At 37.7% G+C, this 18,660-nt stretch overlaps 1 long non-coding RNA gene across 2 annotated transcripts in view; it reads left to right on the plus strand.

Moving 5' to 3' along the window:
- The window catches only part of LOC128080195 (uncharacterized), a 32,062-nt gene extending 13,607 nt beyond the window's left edge, over nucleotides 1–18,455 (plus strand). For both annotated transcript variants that reach the window (XR_008206540.1, XR_008206539.1), the window contains exons 3-4: nucleotides 16,408–16,477; nucleotides 16,839–18,455. This is a non-coding gene — a long non-coding RNA (uncharacterized LOC128080195). The remainder of the gene's footprint in view (nucleotides 1–16,407; nucleotides 16,478–16,838) is intronic.
- The last annotated feature ends 205 nt before the right edge of the window (nucleotides 18,456–18,660 follow it).

An 18,660-nucleotide genomic window follows, 5' to 3' on the forward strand; every position in this document is an offset into this window, starting at 1 on the left:
GTTCTCTTTTCATGTACTGTTCTATGTAGGTTGTTCCAAAAGTAATGTCTCCCATTTATTTCCATTGAAAATACAGCAGATATAAAGAACACATTAAAACTCAGGTGGAGGTACAAAACACTCTTTCAACACAGTTACCACTATTAGCTATGCATTTTTGTCAGCAATGGACAAGAACCTGCTTGTAGCTCTCATTAAAAATTTGTACCAGGAGGTGACTCATTTTCACTGATGAAACACACATCCCACAGTCTCACTGCACTCACGTCCACTCTTCACTCTTCAAAAACATTCAGCAAGCATTGATGAATGTCAGTGGGTGCAGTTTTTTTCTGCATGGAGGAATTCAGTGACACACCTTTTCTTCATACACACTTTCATGTCAGGCACCATTTTGTCAGACTGCCCTTTTGCTGCTATCTGTCACATGGCAACAAAATTCAAGGTAATATTGGTGGGAAAGTTCAGTCTCTGCTATCATACCACCAGTACCCACCTCTGATGTTGCTGGCCAAAGTAATAATAAAATATGAGGCATTACTTTCATGCAGCCCTTGTAAGTAAATGTGCTTTGCTCCTTTTCTTATCCTGCTCTGTGTTCTGTTGCTATATGCTTTCCCTGTCTTCTCTCTGAGTATAGTCCTTTGTGTGTGATGCTCCTTCATAGAAATATCTTTTGTTTGCTGCTTTTTTTTTTGTTGTTCTGTTTTTAAATCTAAGTCATTTCTATTATACTCTCCAGGGTTTTGCTTGCTTGTTTTCTTTCCTGTTTGGCCAGCCAGTATTGACTTTCTTGGACTTTAAAGACACTTTGAGCAGTCTGAGGAACATATTCAGAGCTCTTAAGTTCCTAAACGATGTTGACAACTTTCCTTTCTGCAGACGAGCCCTATTCCCTGTGGAGTCTGAAAGCATAGGACTGCCTTCTTTTTACTTGTTGTTGTTGCTACATCTTGCAAGCTGATAATATTAATGCAGAGCAATCCGTGTATGACCATAAGGCAAAGCCTTGACAGATCAGTATGCAAGGGGTACACAAAGTAATTGCTACTGCTTGAAGCCACTTCACAAGAGCTGTGGTAGGAGGCTGAATAGTGCTCAGATTCCAGTCAGTCTTTAGTCAGCTCTGCATATTTTTGAAAATATGTTGATGGCCAAGGAAAAGTTACGTGTGCTTTCCACAGCATAACCTGTCTGAGGTCTGTTTTGCCTTTCTGGGCCTTCTCAGTGAATCCGATTGAGAAGTCCAAAGCAGAGACAGCGTGTTGATCAAAGAGGAAGAAACAGTGTTAGAACTGGCAATAGAGCACAACAATCCTTTGCTTGCAGCTTTACAGCTAGCCGAATAAGACTGCTTCTTCTCATACTACTGACTTGTCCTTTGCTGTATCTTGATGCCTGATGATTGTAGTTCAGAGTAGCTTATATGTATCTGGAGAGTGAATTTCAAAATAGCTATTGAGACAGAATCCAGCAAGTAGGCCAAAGGAAAACACAGGAATTCACAGGTTGTAGCTGTGGGTGTTCTAACTAAGAATGACCTTGTATCTGAGGGGGTAAAAATCATACCTTTCGTAGGAAAACAACCTAAGAATTTTCATTTTACAGAGAGGAGCAGGCATGATTGGCTTTGGTATAACGTGAAACCCCCACTCTGGGAGGTGGGTTTGGATTTCTCAAGGCTTTCTCCATGTAGTGGAGGAACCTGCCAGAATACAAGTGTGCTATATGTTGTGCCTAGATTGCTTGAGAAACTCTGACATATGGAATCCTTTGGTAGCAAAAGTCAGGCTGTGTTTTTAGCAGCTCTCTTCCCATTCTGGTTGGTATCCAACATAGGCAAAACAATTGCTCTGGGTCATACTAGCCAAATAAGTGTTTAAGCATATTTTACAGAAGAAAAAACATTAGCAAGTTGCACATAAACATCTTGAGTACTTCAGACTGATTTTTTTGTAGTCTGCTTGCCAGTAAGATTTTCAGATACTGATGCTATGAAAGGGTATAGTTACTACCCTTATTTGTTTTCAAACTTCAGTCTTTCATGAATTATATAGAGCCACCTTGCTCTTCTTCACATTCTACTCTGTTCTGTGTATTTTAATTATAAGGAGTATTTTCTCATTCTTTGCCCTAAAAATTAGATCATTGTTTTGAATGATGTCTGGTTTGTGCAGTAAGTACTTAAGCCATAGTTTGTGCCTGGATTCTGTTCTGCCTGTATTTGTGGCAGTACTTCCATGTGTTCTCTTCTGCTTTTTATCTTGCCTTCTTGGACAATTACCATCAATTGATAAAGAGTAGGAAAGCTCAAAGTGACCTGCCCTGATACTTTCTTTGTGCCAAAGAAAAGAGTACGTGTAAAATGATTTCTGCAGCTAACACTTGTGCAAGAAATGTATCATTGGACTTGTTTTTTTCCTCGAGTGTCTGCTTGATGAATGTCTTCTAAGAGCACTGATTTTTATAAGATGTGGCTGTAACTTGGAAAGAACGACATTGGAGCATTGAATGCTTTGTTCAGTAGTAAACCTTTGAGAGCTTTATAAAATGATGTAGATGACACCAGTCAGGAGAGCCTATGTGAAATATCAGTATCACAAATTCTTTAAAAAGACAGTGACCAAAACCCATTTGTAATTGAAATACTGCAGTATGATGTTTAGTGACAGTGGCATATGAACAAATACATGTCAAGGGACTGATGTATGCTCTAAGTTCTTCCAATTATACATTTGATCTAATCTAAATCCATTTGTAAAGATTTTTAAAGAAGTATTTTCATTAGCTAACATCTGCTACGTCTGCTATGTTGTTTTACTGGGAGTTAATGAAAAAGCAATTTATGTCCTGTGCAAAAGGATGACCAGAAAACACAAATGCATGTACTGAGCATGGGTGTCATTTGTCTTGAAGTCTGAAGCAAGTAACACTGCTTTCTGAGTTATGTGGAAGGCAATGGAGTATGAGGGAGAAGTGTCGTTCTGAAGTGGATCTCTAGTCCGTTACCTTACTTAGGGAAAGGCTAAAACTGAGATTTTTTGGGGGGAGTGCCTTTAAGTTATATCACTGTTTTTGTTAACTATGATGGATGTTTGTGTTCAAAATCTGATGAATGCTCATATCCTTTCTACTCCTGTCAAATGAAAACAGTGGGCTTAGGAGGTTTCATAAGTACCACCAAAGCAGCGTAGTAGATCATGTTTTTTGTAGCAGTTCTAGTAGTAATCGGTGTGCTGCTGGCTATGCCCAGTGTGTCCAACTTGTCCAAATGTTTTCTGCTGTACACTCATATAGATGAATTCTGGTATCATTTTTGAACGATAAAAATCTATGTCATTTTGAAGCTTGTGGACTGATTTGGGTAACTGATGCTACCTTCCACTGTTGTCAGTGTCTTTAAAACTTTCATAGCATCTTACAAAACAAATTCACCTGCAAGAAAAATGTGAAGACATTGACAGCAAAGATGGGCTAAGCCACTGGTAGGTGGCTTAGAATAGTCAGAATCAATCAGATTTTGTTTGTTTGTACATGAATGTTGATTATCCTATGATTTCTATTTTCTGATAGAATTTAAAAAGACTTGACATGCACTAGAGTTTAGCATCAGTTGCAACTCATGCTTCTTATTGTCCTTGTGATCACGTTATTCAGAGGATTGCTGCATAGGTATATCTTAAAATTTGTTCTATTTTTTTGATAAACAGAACTTCCAGAATATTAGGATTTAATTTGGAGTTTTCCTTGATATGGCCTTGTTATTAGAACCTCCAAATCAATAAATGGCCTATCAATTCTTGAACAAATACTGATATGCAAGCAGCTGTGGTTGTTTTTTGTTTTTTTTTTTTTTTCCTCTGTGGGAGTTGGACTTCACTTAGACTTCATTTCCTTTTAAATAATCTACTCAAAAGTAAGGTATGCTGTCCATGTAAACTGTGACATTAAAAGGTCAAGTCTTCCACCAGCCCTAAGAGGTATGTTAATATCTTTTATTTAATACACAACTCCACACTGCCTTCCAAACCTTTTCTTAAGGGAAAGTGAAGCCTTTCTGTCATACATAGACTTGTAGAATGGCTTAGGTTAAAGGGACCTTAAAGATCATCTAGTTCCAGCCTCCCTGCCATGGGCAGATATTCTACCCACTAGATCAGGCTGTGCCCAGCACCCCATTCAGCCTACCTGGCCTTGATTACCTCTAAGAGCATCCACAGATTCTCTGGAAAACCTGTTCCTGTGCCTTGCCACCCTCTGAGTAAAAAACATCCTCCTAATATTTTTTTTATCCTAATCTAAATCTCCCCTCATTTAACTTAACATGGCTTCTGCTTATCACCTTTCTGTGTGAAAATTAGCTCCAATGCCACATTTGCAGGGACAGATTTTGTTGTGTGAGATTAGGCAAGATGGTTGGAATTGCAAATACAAGTTGAGCCTCCTAAAGCTGTAATGAATACTTTTTGCACCCCACATGAAAGTTGACTGATGGACGTTTCCTCCTTATGGACACTTGGTTCAGGTGGCCAAAAGGACTCTGTCATTCTGGATTATATCAGAAATAGTGTAGTAACTAGGGGAGGTGATTGTCCCTCTGTACTTGTCGCTGCATCTTGAGTACTGTGTTCAATTTTGGGCCCCTCCCTGTGAGTAAGACATTGAGGCCCCTGTGAGATTGTCCATAGATGGGCTATAAGCTGGATAGTCTAGAGCACAGGTATTATGGAGATTAGCTGAGGGAGCTGGCATTGTTTAATCTGGAGAGTAGAAAACCCAAGGGAGACTTTATTGCTTTTTTTCAACTACTTGAAAAAGGAGAGTGTGGGATGATGAGGATTGGCCTCATATGTCAGGTGGCTAAAGACAGGATGAAGGTAATGGAGCAGGAGAGGTTCAGGTTGGATATGAGGGGAAAAAAATATCCGAAAGAGTAGTAAAGCATTGGAATAGACTGCCCAGGGAAGAAGTGGTATAACTTTCCCTGGAGGTATTAAAGAAATGGGTAGATGTGGAACTTTGGATCATGGTTTAGTGGGGCATGGTGATGATGAGTTGCTTGTTGTATTTGATGATCTTACAGGTATTTTCCAACCTTAATGATTCTGTGATTCTATGATTTACTGACACAAGTGTTTTTTCTGTGTAATCTTCAGCACTGTGTGCTTGAAAATTCTTTGGGAAACACTTAATCTGAATAAGCTTGTCTGTCTAGCTTCAGTTAATGATTATTTTGGTTTCTAAACGGTGCTTCTGACTGTGTCTTATATTAGCTCCAAGAACCTGGAGAGGAACAGCTAAGAGACATAATTGAAATGTTTATCTACAGTATGTCTTTCCTTAGATTAACTAGCCTTTTGCATGTAATACGCCACAAATAAATAACAGTACTTCTTGGACATTCTTATCCCTCTCTCTGTCATTCCTCCCTCATCACAAAGAAAAGTTCCCAGCCTGTGTATCTTGAAATATCCCTTGTGGTGCCTTTATAAGCAACGTTGTAAAGGTTACTCCTAGAGCCTGGCTAAATGTTACCAGCTCTCTAGGGAGAGCAACAAAATACCCACTAACGTGGAACTAAAAATCTTTTAAACCTTTTAAATCTGGTAAACCCTTTGATAATAAGAAATACTTTGTCTCTAATATTTCATGTTATACTTTAAAGTGCACCTGTTCGCCTATGCCTTACAAGGAAAATTAAACATTAACGGCCTCTCATTAATATTATAAGCCTTTTGGGATCATCAAGTTTCAGGAAAAAATGTTTACATCAGTCTGTGGAAGAATTTCCAAGATTTCTGGGTATGAATGGCTTAGGAGGATGTTGTAAAAGAGTGCTCCTTTGGCTTGTTGGTTTGTACAAGGGACAGGTGAAATTTTGCAATCTTATACAGATAGCTATGTTTACAAACTAATATTTAGAACTTGCAGTTGTAGAGACAAACCTGTGACAGCAAGCAGTATTGCTAGCCTAGTCTTAAGGGGTGGTGATCTGCATCACCTGGGCAGGTATTTTCCTAAGGATATTTTGGAAGGTGAAGGAATTGAGGCCACTTGAACCTCACTCTAGGTGGCATTGGCTTGAGTACCATAGCTCAGCAGTTTTCTTTTCGTGTCTGGGATGTTGTCATGTTTTTTTCAGGTTTGACTCTGTCTCAGGACCTCTCTCTCTCTCCTATCTTATTTGCTTTATTAATCTCAATTTCAATGAGGTTGTGTTATATTGTGTTATCTTGCGTTCCGATATCATAGTTAGTAAAATAAGTTTTCCTCCATAGATTGTTGCTGCTGTATTTTTTTTCCTTCATTGAGCCCAGACCCCATCTCCCTATCCCTTTTCCTTCCCGTTTTGTGGAGCTGGGGTCCAGGGGCCTACTGCCCCCCATCACAGGCATAGATTGATCTAGTTAACTCCATGAGAGATAGTGCAGGATCCTTTGAGCAAACTACACATTACACTATGAATCCTGCAGCTACTTGTACTTCTCTTACATTTGTTTTACAAATGTTTTAAATTTATGTGGGATTTTCAAGGAGCCTATGTGCAACAGCAGAGGGACCAGCACGATGGGAAGGTCTTAAAAAAGAAAGAAGAGAAATGCTCACCCGTCTCTGAATACCTAGGCTCACAGAAGTAACTCCAGAAGTAACGCAGAGGAGGGATCTCCAACAAGAGATCTTCACTTGTTGGCATTCAGCCCTTAAACGAGGTCCAAGAGGGGTGGAGCCAGGCTCCATCCTTTGCGGTTGCATAGATGAATTGCTTTCACCTGTCCTCTCAGGGCTTGACTAGTGGTTCAGGCCATGACTCAGCAGTTCCCATACACTGGGGATGTGCTGTGCTCTTGCATGTCCTTTCAGATTAAAGTTGCTTTGAGTGGTGCTACCTTATGAAAGCCTTCTTTTCCTTAATGGTTTTTTTTACTTGCTAATCAGATGAACTTCATTTACAATATCATAGCTATACATAGTACTGGTTATCAGTAAACATAGCAGTGATTTTTGAGGATGTAAGTGCTAGTGTTATGTTTCTGGCTATGGAACTCCACTGTTGTACAGGCATTTAGGTGCTTAAATGCCATCACGTGTGTTTTAATTCAACATGATTGCAAAGTTGATCCTCTAACAGTGGAACAAAGATTTCAAGGGAAGGCCCAAATGCAATGCACATGCTAACATTGAAATTAACTAATTAGATTGCTTATCCTCAAATTGATTTTTTTAGTATTTCTGTTGTTAATCCTTATAATTTTGTTGCCACAGTGGGGAAAATCATCTCATGACTTTCCACCTGTGTAAGTAGGAACTTCTGTCTTCAGAAAACTATGAATCGTTTCTTTGTGAATTGGGAGAGAGATCCTAACGCGAGCCTAGGTTATCAGGGTTAAGAAAAAGATCCAAGAATGTATTTGTCTAGAGACTTTGACAGCTCTCTTGTGTGTTGTCTTTTTATTTTTTTGCATTTATACATGTACACCTCAGTGAATGTATAAGTGTGCTCTGAATTTTTATCAATCTGGTTAATCAGCGTAATTAGCTGAAACCCTTGAACAGCCACATCAGATGATTTCCCTTCAGAGCTAAACACCATTTATCTGTAGAGCCTCATTTCAGATCTTTTCTCATGAGGAAGACAAAATTTGGGGGAAAATAATGAGATTTGTGAATATCAGATCATGATCTGGTTGATGAGCAGAGGTTGTACTGTGAACAGAGCATTTTATAATGCAGTTGGATGGGACTATGAGGAGACATAATTCTGTGCTGTTGTAGGCCCTTTTGAGAGTCCAGACCTTATATGCTATGTGGGACAGAGCTCTGAGGTGTGGTTGCTCACGCAATGGTCTCTCATTTGTTGATTGTAATTAGTAATTGTGTCAGCTTCTCAGTCCCTACGTAAAAATCTCAGGATTGTGTGAGAGCCAGCATCAATTTGCTCAGTGAAGATCAGCAGAGCATTTCCCTCTTGTCTCTTTCCTTCCTTTCCCAATTACTGCGGTGCTGTTGCATACCACAGTGGAAGAATGACATGCCCTGCTTTTAAAAGTATTTAGGAGAGATATTTAGGAAAAGTATTTTTAGGAGAGAACTATTCATGTCATCTATGAAGGACTATGAAGACAAAAGCTGAGATAATGGTCAAAGGGTTCTGTGTACCTCCTAGCATCTTTCTCCTGCCAACACAGATTATGTTGGATTCTCCCTTCTTTTTATCTCAGAAAGATACTCTCCTACTCATACTGAAAAATTCCCATGTGGAAAAATAGCCACTGAGAGTAGCGGATAAAAACTAATAACTGCAGTATTGAGAATGATCTTCTGGGTCTGTTGTGACACAACTACATTTATTGAATAGGAACTGTGATTGCTGGCACTGTTGGGTAGACGTCACATCAGCTGACCCTCAGGAGGCAGGAGAGTATTCAGTGCTTAAATATTACAGTCATTGTCCCTTCATATGCTGGCTAACTTTCATAGAGCCTGGCAGTGTTTGCTGTGGCCTTGTAGTTTTTCAGTCAGCTGTCTCTGCTTATGCACGTATTCTCCTGGAGCATGTCTGTCATGCACAAATCTGTTTTCTGATGTGAAAGGCATATTTTACCAACACTCCACATGAAGGAGTCTGTTATGTGTGAGCCCATTTGTTTGAAAATAAGGTAGATGGATAGGAAAAAACATTTGTGCCATTTGTGTTTGTATGCTGTCCTCAGAATCACGTCTGGATTTTTCACCATATGGAATATCTTGCTTAGAGTTCAAATTGAATTGAACTGAAATGCAGTAAAAATGTAAATGGAAGCAGTTACAGCCATGAGAAACATAAAGTGAAGCCTGCTAAGCAAAATGAATTTCAAAAGCTGAGTGCCAAGTTCATCTCTTTAAAAACAAACAAAACAAAACAAAAAAAAAACAAAAAAAAAAAAAACAACCCCAACAGAATACCTTCTGATTCCACTTTAGTTTTCTCATGTACACTGCAGTGATAAAACAAATTAATTAAACAAGGTGAGCTGTGCTAGACTTGCAGGTTTTAACATGAGAGAGTAAAACAAGTGAGGTTATTTTCCCCATTTTTATTCAAGTCTCTCTTTCTTTTTCCCCCCCTTTCAAGAATGGCCTCTCTATACTTGTCTCTAGTCACATTTCCCCTGCTAATATTTTAAATATGGTTGAATGCACAAAAGGGAAATTATTTGATGTAGGCTTTGAAATACAGTGCATGCTTTCATTGCAAATATATTACCATTAAGTCTACAATGGCTTTTTTTTATCTAGGAAATGTCTCTTTGAAGAGTCTATCATGTAGTAGATTATGCAATTGTTTATATATTGGATTTAAAAATGCATCTCACACAAAAAGAAGTTCTTATACGCTGATTTTTGTTTTCCTTGGCTTGATAGGGAATATTATAAATGCTTGTAAGTACTGAATGGGTGGTGGGAGTCAAGTGGATGGAACCAGGCCCTTGTCAATGATTCTGAGAGACAGAACAAGTACAGAACTCTACGTAAGAAGTTATGGGTTAAATGTTTTTTGTTGTCTAGAGCTATAAAAGACTGTGTAATCTTTTTTTTCCTTTTATTACTGTAGTTCTAGAAGATAGTTCCCACTTATTTCAAAAGTCAAAATATGATTGAGACCTTGCTGAAACTCTTAGGATTTCCACTTATTTTTCCTGAGTTAACTTTTTAATTACTGTTTTTTGTTCTTTTTTTCTGATGCTTGTCTTGTGGTAGCATAATTTTCAACTTTTTTGCAAAAAGCAACAGAATCCAAAGCAAATCAATACGAAGTTTTAAAGATTCATTACAGGGGAAAGGAGGGGAGATAGGGTAGTGTTGAATTCAAAGCACAATAAAGATTTTTTTTAATCAAAGGCAACATTATTTTGTTTAAATTCCCATATCTCCAAGATAGTTTGACAGCTTGTATCAAGGCACAGATGTGGTGATACTTTGCAGTCCTGGATTCTGCATTTTAGAATCAGAAGTGGAATGATTTTTCTGGTCTCTGCGGGAAAGTGGCAACACTTTACTCTGAGGCAGAAAGCTTTCACTACCTCAGCTGCAGATCAGGTCATCTTTGTCCAGATCATTGAGCAAAACTTACGTGGAATTACTTAAGGGGAATTTAAGTTCCTGCTACTTCAAAATAGTTTCTTGTGTCCAAAGCTTGTCTTTTAGTCAGGAGATTTTAGTGTTTTTTTTTTCTTTTTTTTTTTTTTTCTTCCGCATTTCCTCATTCAAAAATAGATAACTTTATTAAGCCTGTCAACAGACAGTAATTTTTTACCAACTGGTTTTCATGGGGTAGAGATGAGAGTTTGTGATTGGTTATAAGAATTGAAGTTATAATTTCTGATAAAGATCAGGACCATACAGAATTCAAGGGAATGTTGCTTAAGGCTCCAAAGCTGTTTGAACACTGATTTACTCTCCAGTTCTCTTGGGGATGACAGAAGACAAGTGTTTTATGTTGTATTTTAGCATGAAATGCTGAAGTAGATGAGGTTATGGACCTATATTTTTTTTCAGCTGGTGCAGAGTAGGGATTAGGCTTAGAAATTCATTAGAGTGATTGGTCAGGATGATTTTGCAGATCTGGTGATGGAAGCGATGTTGGAGTTGATGTGAAAAGAGGGAAAAAACTGCAATTTGAGATAAAAGGGCAACTCCAAAACAGTCTAATCACAGGTCCTGAGGTATGAATCCTTACTCTCTCTCTCTCCCTTGTAACAATCACTGCAACAGCAGTATTTGGAATAGGGAAGGGGAGAAGGGGTTGGAAGGTTTATGTTTTGAACTTCAGGTTTCAGGCCTGCCACTGCATTTTGTTTTTTCTATTTAGTAAATCTGGCAACGAAGGTACATTGGTTTCAGTCTTGTATAGCATCCAGCAGTGTCCCTGTTGAGCAGTAAGAGTGGCAAGGAGAATAATACTCTCCAGCATATTATAGATCATCTTACAGGAGAAGAAAAAAGCCAACATTTTAGTAAGATCTGTTATATTCATTTTGCCTTATTTTGATAATCAAGTGCAAATACAGTAACTGTATGGTTAACGCTAGTTTCTGTGCAAATATAGGTTCTGGGCACTAGGAAAAAAAAAAAAAAAAAAAAAAAAAAAAAAAAAACCAACAAAAACAACAAAAACAATGAGACAAAAAAAGACCAAGCTCTATTTTTTATTGAATGCTAAAATAATTGTCCAAGAATGTCTGTGAAACTTAACACAATCATTTTGATATCAAGCATTAAAAATAAAGAGTTAGTATTATTATGAGGCTTTCTTCATAGTCCAGATGCATGCTAGCTATGGTACAGAGACACAAGGTACAGTGAACAAGGAAATTCTGTTTGGCTTGATGTAAAAAAATGAGATGTTTCTACATTTATTGTCCCTTATTCCACAGTTGTTGGATTTCAGATTTTTCCTTTGAGGTTTTAAATGGTAGACCTGAAAGAAACAAATGCTTTTTTTTTTTGTTTTGTTTTTTAATTTTTAATAAATTGTGTAGTTAGATATAGATAAAAACTTGGTGAATCTCTTGATGACTATTCCAAGGTTTTTCATTTAAAAGATAAACAACCTGATTGGAGTGAAAAATATAGTACAGCTATAATATTATTATTGTTATGACAAGGGCTCATTATTTAGAATGAACTGTTCTGTTATCTGTGCTATCAAAGGAACTTGACATTCTCTACAAACATGTATGCATTAGCAGAATGGGATGAGGGACACCGCATGATGCTTTAAAAGAAGGATTAAGTTTAACGAAGAATTATTCCATGGAGTGTGGATGAGTAAGAGGCAGTAAAATCCCCACTGTCTCCTTTATTTGTAATTGGTAGGGATGTTTACAGAATGATGTAATCTGAAAAATGCTTTTATTCCCAGCAGAAATTATCCATCATATGCAAACAGAGTATTTTCTGGCAAATCTCTGCTCTGAGCTGATGGCTGGGTTTTAGCTTGTCAGTCTTCTCTGCTTCTGCTCATGGAGCAATGATGTGCTGCTCAGGTATACTCTGAAATTTCCAAATTTGCCTAAGCAGAAAAGACCAGCAACTGTGTCCATTAGTCATTGGAGGAAACATTTATTTTCTGTGCCTTCCTCTCAGGGCTCTGTTAAGGGTCTCTGAATCACTGGGGTTGTGACACAATGTTGATAAACTTGGCTGTGGTTTATGGGGAAGGTAATCTGTCTTACTCTGACCTGTGCCCTTTGTATTTGGAAAGTCAGCATGGAGCGTTCAGTACACCCTCCTCCTTCTTTCCTATTGTTAGTTTGTGTGGCAGTGGGCCTGGCTTATGTGTCATGAGTGTCCTCAGGTAAAACATACAACATTTTCTTGAATGCATTCCCATGTGCAATCAGTATGTCATCTCTGTGATGTTTTTGAAGGTATGTCAGCTTGTGTCTACAGTAGAACTACTGCAATTGGCAGAGGTAAAGGCTTTGGACAGCTTCATCCTTGTTCGTTTACAGAAGTCCAGGGAAACCAGAGAAAGTGCTGCATGAATGCTCTGTGCCAATGAGAGAACTTTCTCCAAGAAATGTGCCATAAATGTGATGTTTTTTTTACCTAAACCCATCTCTTCTACCGGAAAATGATGGAAAAGACCAAAAGACTGTCATTGCAATAGCGGCCTTTATTCTAGGCAGGCAGCCTGCTGATTAGTGCCCATGGCTCCAGTAACTGTAGGCACAGAAGAAAGTGCTTGGGGGTGAGAGTAATGAAATGTGTATCCTCCTTCCTTGCCTGCAGGATGCTGTGCCAGCTGAAATGTCTGATTGTCCTTCAACTTAGCTCTAGGGTAGAGTAAACCTAAATTTTGTGGCTGTGTAAGGACAAATAGCTTCTGTGAGGGGGTAAAAAGTAAGAGAGAGTAAACTTTAGACTCCTATTTTGTTCAGGCCTAATATTGAATTTATGAGAGGGAACAAACTGGTGGTGTCTAGGATAATACCATATTCTTAATGGTTCAGAATGTCAAACTTTTTTCAGACTTTACATTTGGGGAGAGGAATAACACATTGCTTTATTTTCCTCTTATGTTTACAGAAGAGAAAACGAAAAACTTCATTTGGTCACTCTTAAAACTCTAGTGCTCTTCTGCAAGCATGACACTTCTCTAATTAGTAACTTAGTAATCCTTTTGCATGGAATCCTTACTATGCCTTCTCTCTCTCACTTTTTTTTCTAAATAATTGTTCACATTACCTTTTAACTTAGTTTTCTTCCACATTCTGAAGGAATCAGCCATGGTGGGGGAGTGGAACCAATTGCAGTTAAAAACAAATTAATTTGCATGTGGAAAGATTTTCTTTTTGAAAATACTGAGTACACTCTTCTATGAAATTGCATATATGAGACAAACTAACAACTATTTTTGTATATATTTAACTTGATATTTATCAAAAACTTATTAGAACCTGCTTTTCTGATGTAGTAATTTAACCCTGAACACAGACAGCCTTTCAATTTCTCTTCAAAGTGCTCTTGAAAGATTAAATCCACTGCAATGACAGTGAAGAGAAAGAAGGAAAAGAAAGCTTAGCATTGCATCAAAATACGTGGGGGGAAAAAAAGATTAAAATGTTGTAAACATTGAAAATCCTTCATGTGTTGTTTCCATATAAAGTGCTTAGAGCCTTGGATTTTCAACTCTGTCAACCTGTGTGGGAACCAGGAAAGTTCTCCATACAAGTATATAGCACAGCCAGAACAACTTTAAGTATTTCTTCTGCTTCTTAATACTACCTATTTCTTGCTGGTACTCCCCAGCAAGAATAGAATTTTGTAAATTAACAGCATTTTGGGCATCCCAGCTTATTTTCAGTTGTCTTTTGCTCAGTACTGTGCAAGCTATATAAAAACAAATATGTCAAGGCTATTTCTTCCTCTGTAGCGAGCGAATGAGCTTCTGTTTTGGAGGACTTGTTCAGAAACTGGTATGTGGTTCAGATGCATTCTAAGGATGAAGTAAAAGTTGGAAGCTCTCCCTGAAGACAGGACGTGGCTGGTATATTTGGCAGAAAGCAGATAAAACAGATAATTGTAATGGTTTAACCCAGCAAGTGGCTAAGCACTGTGAGGTCATTCACTCACTTCTCCCCCTTCCTGGTGGGATAAGAAAGAGAAATGAAAAAAACAAAGTTGAGCTTGTGGGTTGAAAGTATTTACTAAGATAGAGAAATATAAAAATAATAATTATCATAGTAGTTATGATAAATATATAAAAATATGTAAATAACTAAGCGATGCACAAGCAATTGCTCACCACTCCAACTGAAGCTCAGCTAGCCCCTGAGCAGAGGAAGAGAGAGATGAACTCCCACCTCCTTCAAAACTCCTTCTGTGGGATATAATATGGAATGGGCTATCACTTTGGCCAGTGTAAGTCAGATGCACTAATTCTGTTCCCTGCAAGCTCCTTGGGTCCTTCACTGAAAATGGCCTTGGCTCTGTACAACCCTGCTTAGCAGCAAGTGTAAATGTTGGTGTTGTCAGCCTTTTTATCTAGAGCCAGAACATCGCATCGTACCAGAAACACTGAAGAAAACAATTCCCAACTGAAAATAAGACAACAATTTAAAAGTGCTAATAATTTAATTTTTTTTTTTAAAAAAAAAGCTTGTTCATTGTTTTTAAGGTCCTTTTTATTGGGCAAAGCTCACAGGAGGTTGTAATTCCTGTTTGACTAGACTTGCACAGGTATTAATACAGCCCTGCGTAGTATTAATATAGTAGATCTGATATGAAACCTACCTTCTGTACTTCACTGCTTATACTGACCACCTGGAAGAAAGGTAAGGTCACTAGGAAAGACAATGAAAAGCACATTCTGCTTTGCATATATATGCTGCCTATTCTTTCTTATTTTTTTTGGATAACCAGCATGGATTAATGACAGCTCATGATGATGTTTTATCAGCTTTTATTGTTTTCTCTTGCTTTGTACTCAAGCTTGATGCATCTCAGACATTTAAATAATTATTTGTATGGTTTTAAAATACTAGCTTTTAAAGCATCTTGACCTCTTCTTAGCTACTTCATTGTTGTTATGATTTTCGCATCTTATCCTTGGACAGAGGAAGATATAAATGGATGGAAAATGTTATGGCTCTCATGTGGTTTTATATTTCATATTTTTGATATTTTTAATAAACGCACACATGCATGAAAGCTGAAGGAGTTGGCATTATGATGTAGACTTGCATCCCAAATTTAAACACCAGTGGATTTGTATTTAGGAAACATGACCAACTACAGATGGATTAATTCACATTTGAAGAGGCATACTGGAATCCAGTGTGATTTATTTTTTTTAATTATTGGAGTGTGAATATATACAGAAATGTATGTGTGATATACCTTTTACGATCACAAACTTCTCACTTTTCCTCTGTTTAAGAATTGCATATAGCAGTAACTGCTTGTCATCTTATTTTTTTCTACCTCTAGAAAATGATTTATTAACTAGAGTTCAGCTGCTTTTTGCTTTTGTTGCTGTTGACAAAAGGCGTGTTTAAGCATGTTAAATTGGCTTAATGCAGTGGACAGAAATGATGGCTAAGAGTAGCAGAACTTGCTGCCAATGCATATTTCTCCTTTGTACCATTTATAAGGAATAGTTAATCTGACCTCAAAGAAAAGAAACATATGCTCCACCAGATAAGGTGCTAGAGATGAATGAATCTGTCTGCTATGGAGTATTTGTTGGTATAAGAGAATAAAGAAATGGAGCACGGGGAAAGGAAGACTTACCCAAGTTCCAGAAGGAAAAAAGTAAGAAAATCTGGGAAGTGGCAGAAATGAGAGAAGAAAGGAGGATTAATTAGAAAGAAGGTAGAGGGGCAGATATGGTGGTAGACAGCACTCTATATCCTCACTTATTATTTTGCTCTCAGCTGTGGATCTGGATTGGGATTTGAACAGTGCGAGTCTTTGAATTGGGCTGATAAAAGTAATGCTGCTTAAGGAACATAGTTTAATTATTGACTCACCCTCTTAGGCCACACTACCAATAGAATCTGCTTCTCAGTAGTATGGACAGGTACATCCATATTTTTTGAATGGATATTAATTTTCATTTCATTCCAGTAATAAATACCCAAAAACACAGAAAATTATCTGACTGTCTAGAAGCTTGAGATAAGTGTGGGTTTTTACAGAGGAGGAAATTAAAAAATAAGAGAGGCATGAATAGTAAAGAAAGAAGAAAAAATGAATCTGAAACACAAATCTGAATGCTGTGCAGAGGCAGCATTTCATATCCAGGCTGCTGGCTTCAGTCTCCTTCAAATGTGGTGGTAAAGATAAAGGAGTAAGATGACAGTGTTGATGGACCTGATATGTGGTCACTGGAACCTGATCTGAATTTCATTTTCTTTAAAGCAAACTATCTCTAATCGTCATCCTTCATGGTATGCCTCATGCATCCTACAAGGAACTGGAGGAAGTAGTGGTATATAGACATCATATACACAATTGTTTTTGTTCTTGTCTCTATTTTTTATTTCCCTGACTTTATTATGAACAAATCATTGTGACCATTCAGTTTTTTCAATTCATTCTATTAAAGATATGGAAGTTAATGTATATTTAGTCTCCAAATGGAATTGAAGTATTGGTAACCAATAGCTTGTGAATATGAATTTGGGTATATTTTAAAACATTCTGGTTACTGATTGATTTTGGTAATGGGTTTGTTAATACATTTATTTGAAATAAATAAATTACAAAAGTAACAGTATATAACTCTGAATGTTCAGACTTGCCACTCATATTGATTTGAAATTCCTGCTGAATACTTCTTTATCTTTCAGTTTCTGGCTGAAATCTGTGGCCCATGTGACCACTGTCACCTGTGTATGAGTTGGGATGTGGTGGTGCATATAATTAGCTGTTACTCTATGTCTCAGCACAAGACACTGTCACTGGCAGTGATAGTGTCCCTGCAGTGTTGAAGGACTGGATAGCCACTCTCTTCTTTGCAGCAGGACTAGAATGGGACTGTGTAAGAAGTTCTTCTCTCCACCACAAAGAGGGTTCATCCCTTGGCTCTTCATGCCTCTGCTAGGGATTGTGGTTCTAGAGATCCTTTACATGGTCTGAAAGATACTGGCCCATTTCAAATCTGCCCTTCTCATTCCTTTTCCTACCTTTTCTTTCCCTCCAGTAATTTTGTTAATATGCAGTTACTTCTTTGAGCTAATTTTTTTAGTCCTTCCACAAATATAAAAAGAAAGAAATCAGCAAAATGTGTGGATTTGATTTAGATTGCAGATAATATTGAGATCAGCAATGCTGTTCAGGTAGTTAAACTTTTAAGTACTTCATTAATATGCCACAACGGTGTGGTGTTTTTTTTTTTTTTTTTTAATTTAATGAGAAGTGCTAGAATAGAGATAGCTAATTTCCAAGTGCTGTCAAGACCCAGCTCTGAAGGTGGGTTACTGCATGTCTTCTGTATGTAAGCCTGTTAGTGAAAGGGAAGGGAACTGTACTGTTGCTCAAATGGTAGGTTTGCTGGCCCACCTTTGCTGGCTCTGGATCATCCACAACTTACAGGCAAAGTGGTGTTAATGACAAAATCAATTAGAGGAAAAATCAACAAGGCAATAAAAAGAATTTGTTGATATCAGCAACTAGCAGTCAGCTTGGGTTATTCCCTGAGGAGGGTACAGCCTGAGGCTAAGCCAGAACTAAATGTTTTCATGTTCAGTAGTTTTCTTGTTTTCTACTGGAAATGCTACCATGGCACACAGTTGGCAGCTGTGACCAGACTATGGTTAAACAAACTGACATTTAAGGAGAAGAAAAATTGCTCTGGAAGATGAACACAGACCCACTGACAGGCAAATGTAAACCTCTCACTCAGTGATTGACATTAGCAGTGAAAGCGCCCAGAGACAATTGATAAGTGAGGAGAACTAGATGGCAGTACCTGCAAGCAAGTATGGAGCTGCTCAGTGAGAACAGTTTAGGTTGGCAGCACATTTGAAAACTTTTTAGGGAGGAAAAAGGAAGAGAAATTTTCTGATGTGGCATTTCACTTGCTACTCTTTTTATATAAGGAATATTGGTAATTAAGTCTCAAAATTCAAGCATTAGAAAATTGGGTACTCATTTTTAAGACTGGTGCTTGAGAGGATAGGGATTTCTAGAATATGCAATGGCAACTGAACTGTATTTTCTCCATATTCAAATTAGCATTTAGCTAAGAAAATAACAAAAGAAGTAACAAGAAATATTGCCTCTGCTGACAATTACTTTGGCATCCCAGTGACAGCATTTTCTGTCAGAGAGGCGCTTGTTCAAAAACAGGAACTGAATTTAGTAGAATCTGGGTCAATATGTAAAATATAGCTTAGCTAATGTTGGAAGGGAAACAAATAGGAATGCTCCACCATTTCTTTTTTGCACCTCTGTAGCTATGCAGTGCTGCAATTGTTCATATGCAAGTGTCCAGGTATTTCTATGATCACTCTTTGGAAGAAAGGCTTGCAGTTGGATGAAAAAATAAATAAGAAAATAAAAGCATTAAGTTGTTCTAAATTGCCTTGACAATGTTAATTCAATGTTCTTGAGCCTTTACTTTGCTAAATTTGTTTTCTTATAGCCATCTTAGATATATTAATTTCTCAC

The sequence above is a fragment of the Tympanuchus pallidicinctus genome, unplaced genomic scaffold (genome assembly GCF_026119805.1).
Source record: "Tympanuchus pallidicinctus isolate F22 unplaced genomic scaffold, pur_lepc_1.0 scaffold2, whole genome shotgun sequence".
In the NCBI taxonomy this organism is placed as follows: Eukaryota; Metazoa; Chordata; class Aves; order Galliformes; family Phasianidae; genus Tympanuchus; species Tympanuchus pallidicinctus.